Below are 10,828 nucleotides of genomic sequence, written 5' to 3'. Positions count from 1 at the left end.
CATCTAATTATTGCTGGATTCATATATCTCTGAAGGATAAGATGGAATGTATGATGACCTTTCCTTCTACCAGATATCTTCATACATATCATTTTTTCAGTGCAGGGGGAAGAGTTGATAGAATGCCATTCATTCTCACACAAGGAAAGTTAGTTGCTTGCATAAATGTGTATATTCCATTTGTGTGTGACCCTCAGGTCTGAAAAGGTTATACATCTCTTTTTAAAAAACATTTGAGCCCTAGCTATTCAAGAGAATTCATGAGGTTTGGAATGGAAATGAAGGTGAACATGCAAACCTCATCCCCTGTGCATTCTGGCTCTGCTTCAGACTGTTGCATCTGAGAAGGACATCTAGGCAAAGACAGTTCATGGTCCAAGTGTGTGTGGGTGACCTATCCCAAAATTTGGTGGTTTGGCAGGAACAGAACAAAAATACTGGAAACAATACCCTCTCTACCTTGCTTGCACCATGGATCACCAGCACAGAAGTAGACCTGGAATATGCAGAGACATGGGGAAAGATGCCTCCCCACCCCTTTCACTGCTTTAAGCCCATCCATATTCATTCAAACATCTTAATAGGAAAAATCATTAGAAAGAGAGTTGATCATGGGCGAAGTGACGCTACTCTCTGGTTAAACACATTAATTGCACATATACTGAAACAATACAGATATGCCTCTGTTAATTAAATAAATGTGTTCCTGGACTTTACTTCAACAGAAAATTTTGTACTAGAGGCAGAAATAATGTGGGAATAGGGGTAGGCAGTGGTCTCGCAGTCTGGGGTGCCACCTGATGCAGGAAGGTGGGGGCTTCTGGGAAGCAGAGCTTCTGGAGGACAGGGCCAAAAGGGTACTCTCCATACTTCGCTGCCATGAATGGTGCCATGACAGTGAGGTTTGGGCACACTTGGCCTTCCCCTCGACTTTCTGAGTCCTGGAAGGCAGGCAGCCCCCTCCCTCCAGCCTTCTTTGTCTCACATGTCCCACTGTGCAGAGCCAGGACAGAAACCACCCACTCCCACCAGGATGTACTACCCAATCAGGTGACACCCCCTCTGGAGTGTCACCCAGTGTGGTCCACACCACTGCACCCCCTAGTACCACTGGGGATAAGAACAGTTGAACATGCTTCAGAAATCTTTTTATTCATAACTAACCATGTGAATGTGAAACAGAACAATTAGGTCATGTAAACCTTGATCTGGTAGCCAGCATGGTGTAGTGGTTTGACCACTGACTACAATTCTGGAGACCAGGGTTTGAATCCTGGCTGAGCCATATAAACCTACTGGGTGATCTTGGGCAAGTCACAAACTCTCAGCCCCAAAGGATGGTAATAGCAAATCCCCTCTAAAGAAACCTGCCAGAAAAATCCCATGATAGGTTCACCTTAGGGTCACCATAAATAAAAAATGACTTGAAGGTACACAATAATAACAACAACAACAACAATAACAACAACAACAACAACTATATAATGTAGTTATAATCACCTGTAAGCATCTTCCAAAATATAACCAGGGATCATCTTTGTATTTCACTGGTCTCCACTTTTCTTTTGATTTGGATGGCCAAACCTAGGGACCTATTTAACATGCTGGGTGAGGGGGCTGGAGAGTGAGGCTTATCTGCTTTCCCCTTTTCCTCTTTGTTTCATATTTTGTGCATGATCAATGAGAAAATCTGGAAGCAGTTTACCTTGCTTACTGTAGCAAAATCAGTCAGTCAATGCCTTTATTGCATTCCACAGTCCACGAGGCAATAAACAATTAAACACAGCAATATTAAAACAACATGTAAATATGCTATAAAATAACAATATAAATATAAACATTTTTACACAATATGGCATGTATTAAAATATATTTAATAATAATAATAATAATAATAATAATAATAATAATAATGTTTTAATAGTCATAAAAATTATGCTGTGTAAACCAGCTGCTAATGTGCTCATTTTATTCTGAAGATAAAGTCTCTTGTTTACAGATTTTATATTGTTAATCCTTATCTGCTCCCTATATTATCAACTATTCAGTATTGCACTACATGTTTTGATAGCAGAGAGGAAGAACTTTGCAACCTATTCCATTATCTCCCTTTTCTTTCTTTCTTTCTTTCTTTCTTTCTCTCTCTCTCTCTCTTTCTTCTTTCTTTCTTTCTTTCTTTTTTTTTGGGGGGGTATTTTTAGCAGATATCTCAAGTATCATTCCAGAGGCCTTCCTGGAAATTTACATAATAATGAAATTGTTAACCTTGTTCTGTCATTCCTATAAAAAGGAGACACACATTCATTATAATCACTTTGATGAAACTTACCTTCTAATATGAGATTACATTAAACCTGGTTTTGCTAAACTCCCAGTGATATTTTGGGATGGTTAAATTTTCTAAATATTTTGCACCATCAGATTAAATAATAAGACTAAATTAACAGAGGAGTTGGTGGAATGCACAAAGAATGAGTACTGAGTATCAATGTCCCTAATCCACTGCTCAAGAATCAACTTTTGTGTGGACAAGCTAAGTGTAAGAAGGAAGCTGTCTGGGAGACCTAATGTCTGAAATTTTTCTTTAACAGCTTTGAACAGTTGTAATCTCTATGTAATTTTCTGCATAAATTTGTCATAACCCCTTTCTGGGATTGCAAAACTAAAAAATGAGTTTCAGCCAATATCCAAATGCTGTAATATCCCATTTCCATGTAGTACAATCTAACAATTCACAACCAGCTCTCATATGTAAGATTGCTGGTGGAACACTGTTAGGCACTCCAAACAGTTTCCTAAGGGAGGTTGAGTAGACCTATTGTATTAGTGGAGAGAAATCCAAAATCCACAGTAGAATGCCAGACAACAGTTTGGGTAGTACCTTAACCTGATATAAATGCAATAAATGTAAACTTACCTCCTTTGGCATAATAGAAGTGTATTATTGCTTTACTGCTATTAGTTGTAGACTGAATAGTCACATATACAACCACAGTAGGTTTGGGTAGAGTACAATCCATTTGCTTTATTGCACCATCCCTAAAATAGACAAAGTAGTTATTTTTTGAGGACCAGCATGGTGTGATGGTTTGGGCATTGGAGTAAGACAGTTGAAGACAAGGGTTCAAATCCCTGCTGAGCCATGGAAACCCACTGAGTGATCTTAGGCAAGTCATTGTCTGTCAGTCTCAAAAGATGGCTATGGCAAACCTCTGTGAAGAAACTTGCAGAGAAAAAATCTATGATAGGTTTGCCTTATCATTAAGTCAAAACTGACTTGAAGGCATACAACAAGTTATTCTTACTATCAATATGCTCTCCTCCTTTCTTTCTTTCTTTTTTTTTCATGGAGGTTAACCCCTATATAAAGAAATGTGTCCAGCCTCAGTTCAAATACTATAATGTTTGGGAACATAAAGGAGAACATTTTGGTAATTTTTCAAATATTTACCTCTTTGCCTATTTGAACTGTTTGGTGACAAAAGCAAGGTCTTGATCACAACAGAACTTCAAATCCCAAACACTCAAAGGCATCAGGACCTCATTAGTATTCATTATAACCTTTTTGTTTGTGAGAATAAAATGCTTCCTATAGTCATAGTTTCCATCTAAAAGTATAATTGTGAGAGTATTTAATTTGAATGGTTTTAATTAATATTTACAAATAGGGGGATTTTGCTGATTAAATGTTCTAAGAACTTTTGCCCATCTCCACTAAAGAGAACTCTCTGGAGCATATTTTACTCCACATTTTAGCTCAAAACCTCCATTGACATTAACAAGAGTTCTCCATGCAGAACGAGAATGGAATAAGCAATGCACAAGCATGCCGAAAATGTTTTATGAGTACATTGCCTACAGAGTTTTGCTACCATGTAGTAGAAGATAGAACAACTTATGAATTTTTGACTTTCATTTGAAAATGTTTAGGGAAAAGATGTTTCCACTGAAAATAAACAATGAATATGCTAATTAAGCAAATCAGTTCAAATTTGCATATAAGAAACATGGGATAAAGTTTACTTTGAATATTATAATTGGCAAAAACAGTATTTCTAATTTTCACAAAGATAGGCTGGTAAAGGTTTTTTGTTTTTATTTTACACGCAGATGGCCTTTCTCATGCAGAAGTTTTGAAACAAACAATCCTCCTTGTGATTTCTGAAACCCTGGAGTGGAGTGCAGAACTGGACTGAATGACTCAGTTCAGAAGTTTCCAAAGAAGCAATTGTGTTAGTCTGTTGCATCTTAAAATGGAAAGAGAAAAAGAAGGGAAGAAAAGGAACCTAGCAGCACATGGAACATTAATTGATCTTTGTTTTATCATGAGATTTTGTGGCTATCAGTCTAGTAAGCTTATCGTATTGCAGGAATGGAAAGGGGCAAGGGATGCATTTTACCGCACTCTGAAACGCTGCTGGAAGTTCCCACTCCATTCTCGATCCATCCCAGAGGAGGTAATTTTCAGGAACTGATCAGAAGCGTTCCTGAAAACTGCCTCCTCTGGGATGGATCGGGAATGAAATGGGAACATCTGTCATCATCGTTGTCATTCCGGTGTGCGATAAAATCTGTCCCTTGCCCTCTTCCGTTCCCATCCCTCTCCCTTTCATTCCACCCCATCACATCCCCAGGAGTAATGCAATAAGCTCTATTGTCTTCAGATATAATACAAAGTAATATTAAAGCTTCAGTTTATTAATCATATTTATATAGTTGTAGGAGTGGGATAGAATGTCAACAGGACCCAGAAAGATGGAAATTGGGACCCTCACCCTCAGTCTTCAAAGGGTTGCCTGGGGTGATACCGGTCTGTCAGTTCTTTACCATGATCAGTTAATGTTGCTGCATGAAAGCAATACATCTGGCTTACCAAAAATAAGTTCCTTTCTCTGAGATTTCTTTTGTTATATATACAGTAGTCGGGATTCATGTATTAATATATACAGTTTGCCATGAAACCATTATTTTTATTCATACCTTTGCTTATGGACTGGAATTTGTGAATATAATTCAGGGTTTGATTACTGTGACCTGTAAATCCTGCATTGAATATCAGGAAGGTTGAAATGCTCTGCAGTTGGGTTTTAGGTACTGCCACTTCTAAGGTCAGAATTGCATCCATTTATTCTGTTGTGAAGAGACTGTCTTCTTGATCTGACATAGAATGTAGAGAAGCATTGCTGGCATGGGATGGTGTATATCATTGGTGGAAGAGCATTGTGAGCGATGTTATATCACTCCCAGAGTAGACGTGGAGACAAAAATTGGCATCATGGTTTGTGGCTGGACCTTATTCCTGAATAAGAAGACTCAATAGCTTGAGGCTTTAGTATAACTCTGTATTGCATCTGACGAATTGGACTGATATATATAAAAAAAATCATGCTAAAAATGGGGGGGAAATTTCAAAATGACTCTAAATTCCCCCCTTGCTTCAGTTAAGATGAACACCTAACCCATAGTTTTATTGAATAGGAAGACGCTGTGGAGTTTTCTGCAACTTTGCTCCCATGTTGTTCTCTCTAGGAAACTTCTTAAGCATACAGATAATCGTATGTTTTATCCAAATTTTGAAATTATGATTTATACTAAAAAAAAGGATTACCTTAATCCCGGTTTAACCCTTAATTCAGGTGGCATCCTCATATCATCACAAGGTTTTTGGCTCTGGTTTTACTGCCTGAATACATCCCAGGCCCATCTCCACTTCCAGGAGGGCTCCAACAGCCATTTTTTCAAGCCAAAAAACTCCCAGATGTGAAAAGAGCTGTGAGGAGCAGCTCTGGAAGTGAGGATGGGCCCAGGATGTATTTGGGCAGCAAAACTGGAGCCAGAAAGCTGGCAATAATATCAGGAGACTGCCTGAATTAAGGGTTAAGATGGATTGAGGTAAACTAATTTAAATATCCATGCAATAAGCTCTGTGGAGTGGAGGGGTTTCCTCATGAGGGAGGCAGGGAATCCTTGTGGTTGATGGCATTTCCCCCCTCTCCTGGCTTCTCAATCTGGGTTGATGCTGCAGTGAGTACTCAGGTGGACAAAGCAGGGAGAGGTCCATGACAGTGACATCATCACCCACGTCTTTGCATAGTAGGTCAACTTCTTTGCTCACAATACTTGTAATGGATAGTGAATGATTTATTACTGACTAGGCATTCAGAAGCATAGGTTAGAACAAATCTTGGATCCCTGAGTTTGGAGATAACAGAACTGTGGATCTAAATTGAAAGTGGAAGCTTCCATTCTCTCTCATAATTTCTGTGTGTGTGTGTGTGTGCGCGCGCGCAGAGGAGTGCAAACATTGTCCCCATCTTCAAAAAGGGAAAAAAGAGGATTCCAACAATTATTGTCCCGTTAGTCTGACAGCAATACCAGGAAAGATTCTAGAACCTATTAAACAGAGAGTCTGTGAACATCTAGAAGGCAATTCCATAATCACAAAAAGTTAACACGGGTTTCAGATAAAGAATTCATGCCAGACAAATCTAATCTCTCTCTCTCTCTTTTTTTTTTTTTTTTTTGATAAAATTACTAGCTTTTTAGATGAAGGGAATCCTGTGGATATGGCATATCTTGATTTCAGTAAGGCTTTGACAGGGTTCCCCATGACATTCTTGCAAACAAACTAGTGGAAAGTGGGCTAGACAAGGTAACTGTTACATGGATTTGTAACTGGTTGACCAGCCGAACCCAAAGAGTGATCAACAATGGCTCCTTTTCATCCTGGAGAGAAGTGACCAGTGGGGTCCCACAGGGCTCTTTCCTGGGCCCAGTGCTGTTGAACATCTTTATCCATGACTTGGATGACAGAATTGGGGGCATAGTTATCAAATTTGCAGATGACACCAAATTAGGAGGAATAGCTAATACCTCAGAGGACAGGATCAAGATTCAAAATGACCTTTATAGATTGGAAAACTGGGCCAAGGCTAACAAAATGAATTTCAACACAGAGAAATGTAAGGTACTGCACTTAGGGCAGAAAAATGAAATGCACAGATATAGGATGGAGGATATCTGGCTGAATGAGACTACATGTGAAAGGGATCTGGGACTCCAAGTAGAACATAAGTTGAACATGAGTCAACAGTGTGATGCGGCAGCTAACAAGGCCAATGCGATTTTAGGCTGCATCAATAGAAGTGTAGTGTCTAGATCAAGGGAAATAATAGTTCCACTATATTCTGCTCTGGTCAGGCCCCACCTGGAATATTGTGTCCAGTTCTGGGCACCACAATTTAAAAAGGATGTGGAGAAACTGGAGCGTGTCCAAAGGAGGGCGACTAAAATGGTAAAGGGTCTGGAAACCATGCCCCATGAGGAACGACTTAGGGAGCTGGGGATGTTTAGCCTGTAGAAGAGAAGTTTAAGAGGTGATATGGTAGCCCTGTTTAAATACATGAAGGGATGTCATACTGAGGAGGGAATAAGCTTGTTTTCTGCTGCTCCAGAGACTAGGACCCAGAGTAATGGATACAAACTCCAGGAAAAGAGATTCCACCTCAACATTAGGAGGAACTTCCTGACAGTAAGGGCTGTTCGACAATGGAACAAATTCCCTCGGAATGTAGTGGAGTCTCCTTCCTTAGAGGTCTTTAAACAGAGGCTGGATGGCCATCTGTCGGGGATGCTTTGATTTAGATTTCCTGCATGGCAGGGGATTGGACTGGATGGCCTTGTGGTCTCTTCCAACTCATTCTATGATTCTATGATTCTTTGAATGGGGGTAGGCTAGAGGATGAGAGATCACCCAATCCTAAAACTTGCTACAACTCATTCAATTGATCTAGATTTGCTTTCTTTGATCATCCATCTGTTTTTGGACTACAACTGGTGTCTACTCTAGCCTAACAGGATTTGTAGCAAAAATATCTGGACTGTAATAAAACATTCTACTATCATGGAGTAGCCTATTGTAAATGTCATTGTTTTTAAAGCCACATTCCACTAAACCTGTGCACAAGGGATTGACTGAATAGTAATGCTGCTGTTTCTTTTAGCCCAGTATTCTAATATCTGCCACCTGATTCTTTGAATTCTTGAACTTGTCAAGGTTAGGCTGGAAAAGAGATAGAGAACACATATGTTCATTTGGAACTGAAGCATGACTTTTTTTTATTCAGATACACAATTAACCTTCATAATCCATGAAAGATAAAGGTGTGATATCACTAATCACTGCTGTTGGTATAAGAGTTGCAGTTTCAATTTTCTCATTCCACATCACATTTCTTGAAAGATGGACATTCAGAAATGTGATGAAGAATTACATATATTTAGTAAAGATGTGAGAAAGTGCTGTGGTTTTGAAAAGTCCAGACATTTTGGAATTGGTTGTTAAGTTCTGCTTACTTTCCTGAAGTAATCCATAGGTATTGTTTATCTGAGATATATTGTGTAGAAAAACGTTACTTAGGTGCCAGCTTGATTTTTACTCATCCTTCTACTAAACACCAAGACATTTTAGCTAAACTGTATGATAAGAAGTATAAACATCTAGAGAAGGGTTTTTTTAAAAAAAAAAATTAAATGTTAATTAGTCTTAGGTTTAGATTTCGAATCTCCAATCACTGAAAGACCACAGAATTTTTCAAATTTTAGACCCTCTATTTTTTAACAGAAAAATAATTTTAGAAAGGGATCTCTCCCTCAAACCTATTTTTCTCCCCATAAGTGCTCATATCACTTGAAAAACAGTTTTGTATATGGACCTGATAAGGACTGACTTTGGATCAATTACCTAAATAGTTTAACAGAAAATGAGAAAATCATTCATTCACACCTTTACAACACTTGCAGGGCATTTTCAAGAAGCAAAAGGTGCACAAAGCAATGAACATCTTTTAAAATACTAATAGCTAAAATGCACATACTGTAATTGGAAAAATGCACAGAAACATACTTTAGTCTATGATGGAAAGTTATATAAATTAAATAATCTGCACAAACAATTACCCAAATTGAAAAGATGAGTTAAAATTGTACAAATCTCAGTGTCTTGTGAGCACAAAGCACAAATAATATGAAAGTACAAAGTCTTGTAGCCCACTGCAAACCAATGGCATGAAGACTATGCAGGTGGGATTTGAAAAATGAAAGCTCATAAATTTGCTGCTCCTCAGTTAAAAAATATTAGAAGTAAAATAGCGATGATTGCATCTCTCTCTCTCTAACTGTGGTTAACCTTTTCTCCTTTTTAAAAGAGTAAATTACTTTGGGAACTTAGTCGAACCTCAAAATCAATTAGTATTATATCTGGAGACACAGGGTTTGTTTAAATAAAAAGTTTTTAAACAACAACAACAACTCAGAACCTTAAGTGAAAAACATGACACCTGTCACAGATAATCCTGGGAACACTGCGCTTTTGCACAATGATGACCAGCCTGATAACTTCCTAAAGGAGCATCTTCCCAGAATATTCAGTAACAACACCTATTCAAATTTATGGCCTGCAAGGGTTAAAAAATTATGCTTTCAGGACTAGTCATGCTTTTACTGTGCATAGTGTCTAATGAAGTAAGAGGATGGATTGATGAGATTTGGGGGGGATAAATTACTACAGCTGCTAGATGCAATTAGAGTTTACAGTACGTTCAAAGTCACTGTACAAACACCTTTAATTAATGGATTGAGTCTAATTATTTGTACTTGGGGCTCCGTATTGTATCTCAGGTGAAAAGCAATTGATAAAAAAGAAGTACTAGCTTGTCTCATTTTCTTCTTTCTAATTAATTGTGGGAATTAATTTTTTTAAAGAACAAACACAAAGTGTCCAAGATTAGATGAAGCTTTTATATTTGTTGTAAGAATGTGATTGGGGGTATATCTGCAGTGCATAGTTTATTTCCATATATATTCAACTTTGACATCTGGGGTTGAGGCTCTCTTCTAGTTTCATATATTGTGTTTCTCAAGCAATCTGATGTGAGGGACTGGCAATTACTACTATTTTCAATAGTGCTAGAGACCTTCATCATATTTGTTCCCATTGGCTACTACAATTAGTTCTTTCTTTCCTAGAAACTCACCAGGACAGGATGCCAATGACTTATGGACTGGCACCATCTGCAGACCATCATGTTTGAGTATCACTGCTCTATCACACCTCCTTTTTAAATATAGCTTCTCTAAAGAGATAAATAATAGATATTAAATTTCTGTTTTCTCCCAGGTTTCATTCTTTTAAAAATCAGATTTTATTTCAGCATTCTTGATAATGGGCTATACTGTGAAAGTTTATGAATATACATTTTAAATAAGGTTGATTTTAACTTTTTAAAGGGATGTATTATATCTATGAAAGCCCATGTGGTGTAGTAGTTTGAGCACTGAACTATGGGGCTGGACAGACTGGTGGAGAGGGGTGGCGAGATGCTGCCCTTTTCTGATCCGTATGGAGACCACAGCAACCAAATGCTATGGCCTCCAGGAGGCCTAAAAAAGAACCCACTCCCTGGCGGGTTCTTTTTAGGCTGTGTGTGGCGTGCCATTGGTACACTTGCATGCCATGATGATGTCTGTGTGGCATGGCAGTGTTTGGGCACTGTGCAGCATGGACGTTGTCATGGTGCGCCGCATCTGGACAGACGCGCACCAGGGTGTGCGGTAGAGTTGCTGAGCATGTAAACGCTTAGCCCCCGTGCACTCCTAGTTCGAGCCCAGTCTGGATCAAAGCACCCGTCTATAGATGCCATATGACTCTGCAGATTAGGAACCAAGATCAGGATCCCCCTTGGCCATGAAAACCCACTCGGTGAACCTGGGCAAGTCAAACACTTTAAGCTCCAGAAAACCCTGTGATAGGGTTGCCTTAGCTCTGATC

The 10,828-nt window shown here is 38.7% G+C and overlaps 1 protein-coding gene across 6 annotated transcripts in view; it reads left to right on the top strand.

The window, feature by feature from the left end:
• LOC121928362 (CUB and sushi domain-containing protein 3) overlaps window positions 1–10,828 on the top strand; it is an 810,382-nt gene that overhangs the window by 300,453 nt on the left and 499,101 nt on the right. The gene's annotated exons all lie outside the window — the stretch shown is intronic.

This window comes from Sceloporus undulatus, chromosome 4 (genome assembly GCF_019175285.1).
Source record: "Sceloporus undulatus isolate JIND9_A2432 ecotype Alabama chromosome 4, SceUnd_v1.1, whole genome shotgun sequence".
Lineage (NCBI taxonomy): Eukaryota > Metazoa > Chordata > Lepidosauria > Squamata > Phrynosomatidae > Sceloporus > Sceloporus undulatus.
This window is presented reverse-complemented; position numbering and strand designations above follow the sequence as displayed.